This window comes from Aotus nancymaae, unplaced genomic scaffold, assembly GCF_030222135.1.
Source record: "Aotus nancymaae isolate 86718 unplaced genomic scaffold, 86718_ANA_hifiasm-v0.15.2.pri h1tg000006l, whole genome shotgun sequence".
Taxonomy (NCBI): domain Eukaryota; kingdom Metazoa; phylum Chordata; class Mammalia; order Primates; family Aotidae; genus Aotus; species Aotus nancymaae.
In genome coordinates this window covers 65860317-65874654 of record NW_026988417.1, presented here as the reverse complement: position 1 = coordinate 65874654, position 14338 = coordinate 65860317, and the positions used below count along the sequence as shown (strand labels likewise).

At 36.8% G+C, this 14338-nt stretch overlaps 1 protein-coding gene across 2 annotated transcripts in view; it reads left to right on the top strand.

The window, feature by feature from the left end:
* Positions 1 to 14338, top strand: part of ADAMTS3 (ADAM metallopeptidase with thrombospondin type 1 motif 3) — a 284605-nt gene that overhangs the window by 22473 nt on the left and 247794 nt on the right. The gene's annotated exons all lie outside the window — the stretch shown is intronic.

Here is a 14338-nt window from a genome sequence, read left to right as displayed (position 1 = left end):
ACAAGTCTGTATTACAAAAGAGCAACCATTTTTATTTCAATGGCTATCAGGCTGCTTTCTTGGGAGTTCAGAGCTGTTACTTTTGTTTTGTCACTGCTTCTGGGAGTTCTCAAAATATTTCTTTCATTCCTGATTATAATTATTCTATAATATTTTGGCTGGTCCGGCTATGATACTTTGAATATTCTGCTGTTGTCCTCTTTATGCATAACTCCAACCCAACGGAGTTAAGATACAATGTTTTATCAAGTGCTCATGAGTTCATCATGTTTTAGTTTATTTTTGCAAGCTTGTTCTGTAGGGCTGTAAAAACCAGCGTGGAAAACTGTATGGCATGCGTGTAGCAGGTCCACTTCTGCAATATGAACACTGCTAGTTTAGGATTATACTTCAGAGTTCGTGCTGGGCTAGCTTCTGGGGTTTAAAGCCATAAACAATCTACCAAATTCCTCTCATTCTACATAAAAGGTTGAATAGAACTGGATTAACTTAAATTATTGAATAAAACCAATAAGAAAGTACTTCGTAGAAGATTAAACAAGATTCAAGATATTGACTGAGAGAGCTGTGATTCAATGTTAAGATGTAAAAGGAAGTAAATTATATAAAATATATTAACACTTTCAAGTACACTATCTGGAGTGTAGATCTTAATTTAGTGTTTAAAAATTTTAGAGCGTAAGAAATTATTTAATTTTTATTTCCTCAGTTAAGATTTGAAACTTGGGATACTGGCTTGAAAATCAGTTTAGGGCAGGCAAAAGGCAAGGAAATCATTTTAATGCATTATTACAGTGATTTTTAAACCTGACAAAATAATCAGTATTTTTCTTACTGTACATGTCAAATTATTTAATCATAGATGCAGAAATCTAGGGCAATAGTAAGTTGTTATAAGGAAGAGGAAAGTAGATATGAAGTGTGAATGAAAGTTACTGATATTAATTTTTCATTTTTAAGATATGGTGTTAACTATATCATGTATATGTCAGTATAATATAATATATGTGTGTATGTGTGTGTGTATAAAACTTCTATTCATCTTAAATGAGTAGAAGTATTCATTTGCTCCATTCTTCGATTCATTAACTAATAAATTTAAAAAATTTGCAGGAAGCTGGTTATGGGCACTATCCTGGGCACTGTGAAGTAGTGGAAGAAATAATCATGATTACACCCTCAAGCAGCTCAGAAATGTAAAGTTTTGCCATAGAATTTAAATGTCCAAAATGTTTGGTGAAAGAACACACACATAAAATATATGTAAATATTTATATAATTATATATAATTAAATATATAACATTTTTATAATATATATTTTATATAGCATATGAATTATGTTTACTTTAAATTATGGTTAAGGAAAGTATCTTCTGGAGAGATTTAATGAGTGGAACAGAATTATTCGCAGAGAGAAGTGGCCCAGACCTTGAGTTTGATCAGGAAAATGGTGGGTATGGCCTTATTAGGCAGTGCTGAGGATGTGGCCATGTACAAATGGAAACTTTTTCTAGAGTTTCCAGCTCATAGCAGCTGTGTGCTAAAAGGAAGAAAGCAGATCGTGTAGAAACAGAAGCAGGCTTAGGAGAGCAGATCAACAAACTGAGGGATAACACAGCAGTTGCTTCATGAAGTTGGGGAGGATTTCTTAAAATTGAATTGTTTTGAACAAGATAAACCTTTATAAGAGATCATTTCAAAGTTTAATTGGTGAGAATGAGAATGTGGATAAATTTGGCTGATCAGCTGGTGCCTGAGTCCTTTAACTGGCTACATGTAGGGATTTAGGCTTGACCTCCTTGACCTTAGGGAAGGAAGCATGAATACTGAGATAACATAGATGCCAGAGAATTAACCTAATGGCATATAAAGCCATTGTCTTGGGAGGCTTTGAGGTTATAATAAAATCCAAGTTGTCTTAATAGAACGTACAGCCACTTCTGGCCTAAAAATACTGATGAGAAAATCTCTGCATGTATTGAAACCCTACCTGCATGGGAAATTTAATCAATTTCATGAGATTAATACTAGATTGATATAGAAGGGATTCTAGTGATTCAATTTTCTACATGTGTTCTTTGAAACTGTTGCACATAGGTAGTAGTCACAGGTATTTACTCCTCACTAAGTTGGGGAGTTCATGGCAAGACCCTCACCATGAATAAAATTTCTTCTCTTTTTCTTTTCTGCTGCCTTGTCAGATGCTCTGTGAGTCTGAAATGGGCAGCACACCAGACATATTTAACAGAATGCTTTTAATTTAATTAAAAAACCCCAGTGCTACTTAAATGTGCTACACAGACTCAGGTTTGTGACAAGACAGATACCAGTAGTGAGGCTAAGTGTTTAGGACATTTTATAGCAATTTTGACAGCTAACGTATGTCTGTTAGGTTTAATAATAACAGTTTTGAAAATGGGCTGGTGTTTTCTATCTTTTTTCATTTTATTATTATAGTAATTGGTTTTTATTGTATCAAATTGTATTTATTTTGTATGTACAAAAATACTAGTCTGGAACTGACTAGGGAGAAAAACTGTTTCTTCACCACAGTTAGAGAAACAGGCAGTGACACGTAGCTGGTTTCGCCCACTCTGGACATCAGAAATGTGACTAAAATCATCAGGTAGACCTATTCCAGGTGATTGTATGAAATGATTGCATGAAAGGCAATTTAACATAGGCTTTATCAAAGAGGACAGAAGAATGCCTTGAGTGATGTATAGAGCTATGATCTAGAATATGATCTAGACATAGACATTACTCATTGAGTTTCTGAAATCAACAGGGTCTCCTGTACAAAGCAATTGACAATGAGTCCTACCCAGTGTGAACAATCAAGAACAGTATCTTTTTCTGCCTATCAATGACTCTTTCCTGTTCTCAGTCAATATTATCATGAATGAGTGACTGCTAATCCTTTATCAATTACAGCTTTATCCTTGCTCTAGTCTGTCCTACTTATAGGGAAGAATTATTGAGATATTCAATCATAGAATTATCCCCACTTTCTGACAGCATGCAATCTAGAAAAATGCCCTATTTCTTTAGACTCCTCTCAAAATTAACCCAACCAAAGCTCAAATGCTATTAATAATAGGTTCTTTTCAACAGTCTCTTACTGAGATGCTCATGGTTCCCTCTGCTGTACATTCTCCATCTCAGCAATGTGTAATAAACCCAGACTGCTAACTGAAGATGTGCTTCTGGTGGTCTTTGCCTAGAGCGTGTTGATGTGCTTTACCTCTCTACTTCTAAACCATTGAAATGAGAGTCTGGTGGTCAGGAGTCATGAGAATGGCAGGCATTTTACACACTTTTTGGGAAGACACTCTGGCTGAGAATCCCAGATGAAAATAGATTTCTCCCACAGAGTCCTGGCATTTACTCTCTAATACCATAAAATCTCCCCTGTGAGTAGTGGCAGCTTGCGATCATATTTTGTGGTCTACAGTTTGTCAAAATAAAGATTTTTTGGTTAGCAGGCTTTTTGTCATGTGTTTCATAATCTAAAGAAACTGGATTTTTCTCAACTTTCTAGAACAGTATCACCTTGCTAATTCCCCTGGACTGTCATCAGAGGGAACTGGTTGTGAGTGGAAGAACTGACTAGCTAATGGCTCTGCTGGGCTACCCAGCTCAGTGATTTCCTTGTGGGCTGATTTTAAGATCAAGGGGATTTATCTAGGACAGAGGTTTTCAGTGTTCTTTTTCTTTTTTAGCATTTGTAATTCTTCCTTCAAATGAAACCACTAGGGGTTATCTAATAAAAAAAAGTGTAAATTGGATAAACTCAGGAAAGGTCTGGTCAGAACACTCTCCCTCCTGCCTTGTCTTCAGTCCAGACCACCGTTGGGCTCCCTGAGGCATCTAACAGAGATCTTTACTGGTAGGGCTGGAGTTCTTGGAAGCTTGAGGTTAACAATTTGGGAACCATAAAGAGAACCTCTCTTCTAAAACGTCTGATAGTCACATCTGGTTAATATCAGAGTAATTTTATCTTTGTTAGATTTTGAATGGACTAAATGAAGTCTTTGTGGGCAACTGCAAAGTTACAACAAAAACAGCCCTAGTTACCTGCCTTAAGACTTTCACTGTGTGATTTGATCCCTTAAAAAACATATTCTTGCCATGCCTGTTTTAGTAAGTCTAGCTGCAGAGGCACTTTTTTAAAAAGTCCATTTTAAAAAGTATTATGAGCCATTTTGCCCATGATTGAGAACATTTGACTGGTGACTACCAGCTGTAATACAGCTTGATCTGGTGAATGAAATGTTTGATACTAAAAATAGGTATACATTTGTAGCTATATAGTGGATTTAAAAAAGAAGTTTTTGAGGGCTGATTTTGACATGTTGATATTTGCGTATCTGCTTTAATGAGAAAGCCTGATGTCTAAAGACCTGTTGCCTCTCACCTCTTCCTTCTGTGGAAGATGTCCACAGAAGGTGTTGTGTATGTTATTGATGAGACAGAAGAGATAGCTGTGCCCTCATGGATTACATGCTGATTTGAGACCTTAGAAGGTCTGAAGAATAAAGGCCTGACGCAGTGTTTCACCTCCAGGTACCTACACCAGGCAGGCTATTTTGGCAATGCAGGATTGGAAGATGCTTAAAGCCCTTATACCCTTTAATTTCTAGGGGTTAGGAGCAAAGCAGCAGACACTGGGCCCTTTAAGAATGAAGAGTGTTAAGAGTCCTCCAGTTTAATTAGTCTGGAAGAACCAGTGGTGGCCTTATTGCTCCCTTCCTGAGGGTTGGTCAAGCAGTGCCCCTCAAGAACTGATGTGTGTCTGCCTATGCCAGGTCTGAGCTATTGGATACATCATCCGTCTTGCCTCCTCCTTCATATAGGCAGGCAGTTTGTGCTTATTCAGGATGAAGAGGGAAGGTTTGGCATAGTCTGTGATCATTTTTACATCTCATATGTAACTTTTATATGGCTAGAGTCTTTTTCAATGTTTTTGTCTACATTTCTATTTTGTGACGAATTATCTTATCCAAAGAATATCCAAGGATGTGATCTTGGAATAAAATAGGAAACAAACAAACAAAAAAAGAAGTCAGAAGTGTTTTCAGATTTAACTATTTTTAAAAATAGTTATTTGTAGTTAAATTATTCATGTTTATTTATTATCATAAGTACTACCTGTTCACAGTTTGTTCTTTTATGTACATCAATTTGATTATAGTTTTTCCCAAACATGTCTTCTTTGATATAGTAATTTTTAAAAAATAAATTTAAAGATGGTTAGAAAAGGGAAAATTGCACGTTTCTTTTTGGATAGACCTGGACAAACAGAAAATAAAAGGGCGTGGAAGTACTTTTTCTTTCTATTGCTGATCTGGAAAGTAATGCTTTCTATTCTTTTCAATGCCATGAACACCATAATGTCATTATAACTAAAGTAAGTTTTTGAAGATACTAAAAAATGCTTTAGGAACTGTTAAAATATGCTTGATCACATCTGAAATATTTCCTTCTGGGTAAATTGTAATTAAAAGAAGAACAAAGGCACAGCATGGAGTTGATATGATACCCTTGTACATAATTATGCCCTGAGGTCACAGCATAACTCAGTCTCAAGGTTTAACTTAATAATCTTCAATTCCAGGAATCCTGATCCAAGTTAAAGCATTCTGAAGCACTAGTATGTAAGTTGTTACACTGATTGCTGTGGTGAATACTGAGATTGGTCAAGTGTAACTCTTCAAAGAGTACTGGGAATATGTTGTATGATTTAATACGCTAGAAATATAGAAAGATTCATCAGAAATACAGTTTAAAAGGGAGACTTTACTATTGTCACTCTATAACAATGAAATTGCAAAAAAAAAGGGGTTAATAATCAATTTTGCTTTTTATTAAGGTAGACAGGGTGAATTCTCTGCCTCTTAAAAAACACATTTTAAACACTTTGTTTTCAAACGAATTGAATAATTTTTGAGCAATATTAGACTACTAAATGTATCAAGAGATTGTTATATAGTTTTATGGTGCTTTGTCATCCTAAATAGGTTGGCAATAAACAGATTCAAATCTTCCATAATTGACATATTTCTGAAAATTCTCATGTATTGATTGAAGAAACAGGAATATATAATTGAACTGAGATCTAACTCCAGATTCAGTAATACCAAAAAATAAGTCACACACACACACACACACACACACACACACACACACAATATATTAGCCTGACAGGTTTTGAGATGCACTGTCTAGATTGTAATAGCCTCCTTTTTCTTCCAGTATTTTTTATGATAAAATACACATAACATAAAATGTACTGTCTTAATCATGTTTTAAGTATAGAGTTCAGTGGTGATAAGTACATTCATGTGGTTGTACAACCATCACTACCATCCATCTCCAGAACTCTTTTCATTTTGAAAAACTGAAACTCTATACCTATTAAAAAATTATTTCTCATTTCTACCTCCCTATAGCCTCCGACAATCACCATTTTCTACTTTCTGTCTCTATAATTTTGACTTTTCTAAATATTTCATGTAAGTGGAATTATGCGGTATTTTTCATTTTGTGACGAGCTTATTGCATTTAGCATAATGTCCTTAAATTTCATCCATTTTGAAGCATATGTCAGAATTTCCTTACTTTGTAAGTTATATAATATCCCATTTTATGTATGTACCACATTTAATTATTCATTTATCTGTTGTTAGATACTTGGATTGCTTCCACACTTTAGATATTATGAATAATGCTGCCATAAACATAAGTGTACACATATCTTTTCAAGACTCTGTGTTCAGTTCACTTGAATTTATCCCCCAAGTGATATCGATGGATCATATGGTCATTCTATTTTTAATTTTTGGAAAAAACTGCCATACTGTTTCCCATGGTAGCTGTATTAGTTCATCTTCACACTGCTGATAAAGATATACCCAAGACTGAGTAATTTACAAAAGAGAGAGGTTTAATTGGACTTATGGTTCACATGGAAGGGGAAGCCTCACAATCATGGTAGAAGGCAAGGAGGAGCAAATCACATGTTACATGAATGACAGCAGGCAAAGAGAGAGCTTGTGCAGGCAAGCTCCCATGTTTTAAAACCATTAAATCTCATGAAACCCATTCACCGGCACGAGAATAGTTCAGGAAAGATCCACTCTCATAATTTAATCACCTCCTACTGGGTTCCTCCCACAATATGTGGGAATTGTGGGAGTTTCAATTCAAGATAAGATTTGGGTGGGGACACAGCAAAACTATATCATTCCACCCCTGGCCCCTCTCAAATCTCATGTCCTCACATTTCAAAACCAATCATGCCTTCCCAACAGTCCCACAAAAATCTTAACTTATTTCAGCATAAACTCAAAAGTCCACAGTACAAAATCTCATCTGAGACAAGGCAAGACCCTTCTGCATATGAGTCTATAAAATCAAAAGCAAGTTAGTTATTTCCTACATACAATGAGGGTACAGGCATTGGGTAAATACAACCATTCCATATGGGAGAAATTGGCCAAAACAAAGAGGCTACAGGCCCCTTGCAAGTCCAAAATCCAGCAGGGCAGTCAAATTTTAAAGCTCCGAAATGATCCCCTTTGACTCCAGGTCTTGCATTTGAGTCACACTGATGCAAGAGATGGATTCTCATGGTCTTGGGCAGTGCCTCCTGCCCCCCACAAATGGCTCTACAGGGTACAGCACTCCTCTTGGCTGCTACCGTGGGATGGTGTTGAGTGTCTGCAGCTTTTCCAGGCATATGATGCAAGCTATTGGTGGGTGTACCATTCTGGGGTCTGGAGGACGGTGGCCCTCTTTTCACAGGTTCACTAGATGGTGCCCCAGTAGGGACTCTGTGTGGGGGCTCCCACCCCACATTTCCCTTCTGCACTGCCCTAGCAGAGATTCTCCATGAGAGAGTCGCCCCTGCAGCAAAATTCTGCTTGGACATCCAGGCATTTCTGTACATCCTCTGAAATCTATGTAGAGGTTCCCAAACCTCAGTACTTGATTTCTGTGCACCTACAGGATGAATACCATGTGGAATATGCCAAGGCTTGGGGCTTGTGCCCTTTGAAGTCATGGCCCACGCTGTACCTTGGCCCCTTTTAGTCATGGCTGGAGCAGCTTGGATGCAGGGCACTGAGTCCCTAGGCTGCACACAGCAGAAGGACCCTGGGCCTGGCCCATAAAACCATGTTTTCCTCCTAGGCCTCCAGGCCTGTGATGGTGGTGGGGGAGGGGGACTGCTGTGAAGACCTCTGACATGCCCTGGAGACATTTTCCCCGTTGTCTTGGAGATTAACATTGGGCTCCTTGTTACTTATGCAAATTTCTGCAGCTAGCTTGAATTTCTCAGAAAAGGGATTTTCTTATTGTCAGGCTGCAAATTTTCTGAACTTTTATGCTCTGCTTTCCTTATAAAACTGAATGTCTTTAACAACACCCAAGTCACCTCTTGAATTCTTAACTGCTTAGAAATTTCTTCCACCAGATACCCTGAATCATCTCTTTAAAGTTCAAAGTTCCTCAAATCTTTAGGGCAGGGGCAAAATGCTGCCAGTCTCTTTGCTAAAACATAACAAGAATCACTTTTGCTCTAGTTTCCAACAGGTTCCTCATCTCCACCTGAGGCCACCTCAGCTTGGATTTCATTGTCCATATCATTATGAGCATTTTGGTCAAAACCATTCAACAAGTCTCTAGAAAGTTTCAAATGTTCTCACATTTTCCTGTCTTCTTCTGAGCACTTCAAACTATCCCAACCTCTGCCTGTTACCTAGTTCCAAAGTCACTTTCACATTTTGGGGTATCTTTTCAGCAGTGCCTCATTCTACTGGTAGAAATTTGCTATGTTAGTCCATTTTCACACTGCTGATAAAGATATATGCTAGACTGGGTAATTTACAAAAGAATGAGATTTATGGACTCAGTCCCATGTGACTGGGGAGGCCTCACAATCATGGCAGAAGGCAAGGAGGAGCAAGTCACATCTTACATGGATGGCAGCAAAAAGAGAGCTTATGCAGGCAAACTCCCATTTTTTAAAACCATCAGATCTCATGAGACTCATTCACTATCTGGAGAATAGCACAGGAAAGACCCACCCCCATCATTCAGTCACCTCCCACCAGGTTCCTCCCACAACATGTGGGAATTGTGGGAATTACAATTCAAGATGAGATTTGGGTGGGAACACAGACAAACCGTATCAGTAGCTATACCATTTTACATTCCCACCAGCAGTGCACAAGAGTTTGATTTTTTCCACATTCTTGCCAACACTCATTATTTTCTTTTATTTTTTAACTTTTTAAAAATATATATATATTTTTTATTATACTGTAAGTTTGGGGGTACATGTGCAGAATGTGCAGATTTTTTACGTAGGTATACACGTGCTATGGTGGTTTGCTGCATCCATCACCCCATCACCTACATTAGGAATTTCTCCTAATTCTATCTTTCCCCAATGCCCCACCCCCTGTTATCCCCTAACCCCTGCCCCACAACAGGCCCCAGTGTGTGATGCTTCCCTCCCTGTGTCCATGTGTTCTCATTGTTTAACCCCACTTATGAGTGAGAACATGTGGTGTTTGGTTTTCTGTTTTTGTGTCAGTTTGCTGAGAATGATGGTTTCCAGCTTCATCTATGTCCCTGCAAAGGACATGAACTCATCCGTTTTTATGGCTGCATAGTATTCCATGGTGTATATGTGCCACATTTTCTTTATCTAGTCTATCATTGATGGGCATTTGGGTTGGTTCCAAGTCTTTGCTATTGTGAACAGTGCCACAGTAAACATACGTGTGCATGTGTCTTTATAATAGAATGATTTATAATTCGTTGGGTATACACTCAGTAATAAAGATATACACTCAGTAATACCCAAAGGATTATTTGGGTATTACATTTGCTGGGTCAAATGGTATTTCTGGGTCTAGATCCTTGAGGAATTGCCACATTGTATGGTAGCCATCCTAAATGTTGTGAGGCAGATAGTGTCTTATTATAGTTTTGAGATGCATTTCCCTTATGATTAGTGAAGTTGAACATCTTTTCATGTGCCTGTTGGCCCCTTGTATATCTTCTTTGGAGAAATGTCTATTGAGATTCCTTGCTCATTTTTGAATCTGGTTGTTTTTTGTTGTTGGGTTTTAAGAGTTTTATATATGTGTGTGTGTGTATATATATATATATATATATATATATAGAGAGAGAGAGAGAGAGAGAGAGAGAGAGAGAGAGATATTAATCTCTTATCACATATATTGTTTGCAAGTGTTCTCTTCCATTCTGTGTGTTGCCTTTTTACTCTGTTAATAATGTCTTTATATACACAAAAGTTTTTTTTTAATTTTCATGAAGTCCAATTTATTTTTTCTTTTGTTGCCTGTGCCTTTGATGTGAGATCTATTGCAAAATTCAATGTTCTGAATCTTTTGCTCTATTTTTTTTTTACAAGAGTTTTTAGTTTTATGTCTTAACATTTAGGTCTTTGATCCAATTTCTATTGATTTTTGTATATAGTATTAGGTAAGGATCCAGCTTTATGCTTTGGGTGTGTGGATATCAAGTTTTCCCAGATTTATTTGTTGAAAAGACTATCTTTTCTCAATTGAATGCTCTTGGCACCCCTTTCCCAAATCATTTGACCATATATGCAATAATTTATTTCTGGACTTTCTATTCTATTCTATTGTTGCATATGTTTATCTTTAGGCAGTATAACACTGTTTTGATTACTATAGCTTTGTAATAAGTTTTGATACCAGGAAATGTGAGTCCTCCAGCTTTCTGTGTTTTTTCAAGTTTGTTTTGGTGATTTGGGTTCCTTTGAGATTCCATATGAAATTTAGGATGGGTTTTTCAACTTCTGCCAAAATAAGTCTTTGACATTTCTTGCGGAAGGTGTAGTGGTAATGAACTCTCTTAGCATGTGTTTATCTAGAAATGTCTTAACTTCTCCCTCAATTTTGAAGGGGTAGTTTGCCAAATTAGTATTCTTGGTGTACAATTTTTTTTCCTCTTAGCATTCTGAATATATCAGTCCACTGCCTCTAGAATCTGAAAGTTTTTGATGAGAAATCTGCTGATTGTCTTGAGGATACCTTGTACGTGATAAATTGCTTCTCTCTTTCTTCTTTAAAAATTCTCTCTTTGTCTCATCTTTCAGCAATTTAATTATGATGTGTCTTGGTGTGAATCTCTTTGAATTCTTCCTACTTGGAGTTTATTGAGCTTCTTAGATATTTATACTTATGTCTTTCATCAAATTTTGGAATTTTTCAGCTATAATTTCTTCAAATATTTTCTCTGCTTTTTTCTTTTCTCTTCTCTTTCTGGATCTCCCACAATATGTATGCTGGTCTGCTTAATGGTGTTCCACAGGTCCTTGAGGCTCTGTTCGCTTTTCTTCAATCTTTTCTCTTTCTCAGACTTGGTATTTCCATGGTCATATCTTCAAGTTTACTAGTTTATCTGCCTGCTCAAGTCTGCCTTTGAATTCCTTTAGTGAATTTTTCAGTCCAGTTAGTTTCCTTTTCAACTCCAGAATTTCTTTTTGGTTTCTTTTTAGAGTTTCTTTCTTTCTTGATATTTTCATTTCTTTTCATACATCACTTTTTTGACTTTCTGCATGTCTGTCTTAATTTTTTAGACATCTTTAAGACAGTTGTTTTAAAGTAATTTTCTGGTAGATCTGTTGCTACTGCCACTAGGTCTTATTTAGGAACAGTATCTGTTGTTTTTTTCTTCCTTTGAATGGATCGGTCTTTTCTGTTCCTTTGCATTCCTTAAGATTTTTTTTTTTTTTAACTGAGCTTCTGAGCCTAATAGTGTTGAATATCTGGAAAACAGATTTCCTCCCATTCCTCAAGGCTTGCTGTTTGTTTTGTTGTTGTTTATTTGTTTTTAGTTGTTGTAGGCTGCCCCTTTTCTGAAGATTAGCCTGAACTGTAAACTTAAGGTCTTCTCAGGTCATTTGTGAGCCTTTGACTTTCCCTGGGCATGCACAATGATGTTCTAATTTTTCTTGTATATGCAGTTGCTTTTGACAATCCTAGTATTCAGTTTCTGATTCATGAAAAGAGAAAAAGACAAAAATGAAAAAAAAAAGCTGTCTCTTTAAATTCCCTAAAAAATGTTTTCAGTCAGGTGAGGAGGGGTTTGCAGCAATGGGAGCAGTAAGTAAAAAGGCTGCTGCTCTTTGTCTAAACCTCCATGATCAGAAGCATCAGTGATCAGGGCATGGATCCAAGATATTTGCAGAATAAGGTCCTTTTTGCCCACGTTGGCTCCTGCAGGTTGTATGCAAGCTGCTGTAGGAATATGTGCACAGTTGCCTGCCACAGGGCTGCCGGTTGGGTTATTGGTAACTGCTACTGTTCTAAGAGTTGAAGTTGACTAAAACTAACTGTAATTTATTATTCCAGTCTTCCCCTGGAAGTGGTAAGCCTTTAGTACACTACAGAGTTCCAAAATCCTGTCATCAGACAGATTCTGCCAGTATGATTGTTGTGTAAGTGAGGGAATTCTTGATGTTTCCTATTCTATCACCTTTTTAGAATCTTACCTGTTACATTATAATTTTATAAAATGTTTAGAATCGATTAGTTTTTTTTTTTTTTTTTTTTAGTGGGAATAGTCAATAAGCACCAATGAAAAGGAACAGTGGCCAAATTATTCTGAGTTGTGATATTTTGGGAAAGTTCAGTTTTAAGAAAATTAAGTGCCATTGATGACAGAGGTTAAGCCTTCTGTAAAATGGTTGAAGGAAAGGACTTATAGTTGGGATTGATCACAGTGTTGTTTTCAAATTAGACAAACTTGGACTCTAGTTCCAGTTCTATCACTTACCAGCCTTATGACCTTGAGCAAGTTCTTTAACCTTTGCTAAGGTCTCTTTCCTTCAGTAAAATGGAGGAAGTAATGCATGTCAGATTAAGGCATTACCAAGAGCATTAATTCATCTTCCACACAGCCTGGCCCTTAGGAAATCAGTGTTACTGAAGTCCTCTTCTTTTTCCATTTACAGTGATTTGTTTTAGAATTTTTTGATTAATCATAATAATGATTAAGTTTGCAAAATAAGGTATGCTGCAGTAACCCATCTTGGCCTGTGAGCCAGTTTGTGGAAAATATAGTCTTCCACAAAATTAGAACCTTTGTGAAAATTCTTGTAATTTTAAGATAACCTTTTCTACGTCATGTAGGGCTCATTTAACATCATCTTCTCTGAGAGTTACTTTAATATCTGCTCTCCTGAAGTTGTCTAAAGATAGAAAATGCATTATTTTCCATCTTATTTCTATATAGCTCTACCATATAGAAAGTTCTTATTCCAGTTACTTGAATCTTCAGAGTTGAGACAAAGACATAATAACCATGATAGACTTCTTATTGATGTTGTCATTACAATAATGAGGTTTTGCACAATTGACCACCATGTAGTGCACTGTATCACAAATAACCATATGAAGATGATCTCTGCTGTGGGAAACAGTTCCTTCAGTGGTGTGATGTAGTTTACACACCCTAGCTGGAATAGAATTAACCTGGCATAAGTCACAATTTTAACTTTTGTCTCAGGCTTTTCATTTGGGTCAAATATTTATGTCAGGAATCTCAGAATGAGACATATTTGGGACAGAGGGTAAAGGGTTGTATGGCATCAGATGGTTTATAGTGTTGTTCACAATCTTCCCAACCTCATTCATTTGCTATCTTTTTTCTTAAGTGATAGTGTTTAATATGCTACCTTATATCTTTTCCTTTTTTTCTGGTCCAGAGTTTTCCATGAAAACAAGCATCTAGCAAGGAGTGTGCGTTCTCTGCACATCTGTGGAGGCAACTGAAAGGAATGAAGAAAGTGGTGGCATAGGGATGCCTAGTGCCAATTACCAGAAAATGCATTTTTAAAAATTCAATGGCATTATCAAAGTAGATCTTTGGGATTCTGACTAGCTGATAAAACTTTCCAACATCAGTTTAAAATGTAGGAGACTTCTGGAAGGTCTACTTCTGTCTGGTGATACCTTTAAAAGTAGAAGATATTTATAGATTGAGAGGACTGTACTGTTAGATGCTGGGATGTCTCATGAACCTAATGGGATCCAGTCTTAAAGTAGACTTCTGAACTGATCATATGAAGCCTGAGACAAAATGGAGAACAGCACTTAATGAGAGAATTTGCGAATGTTAGCAACCCAAACACAATGGGAAACATTTCATTTAGCATTATCAGTGTAACACGATGCTTTTAACATAGTGATTGGACCCTTGGGGTAATACTTCCTCTGGGCTTGCAGAGTATTTGATCTTGCTTAGGGTGTGCCAATATTTTATGTTTTCCTT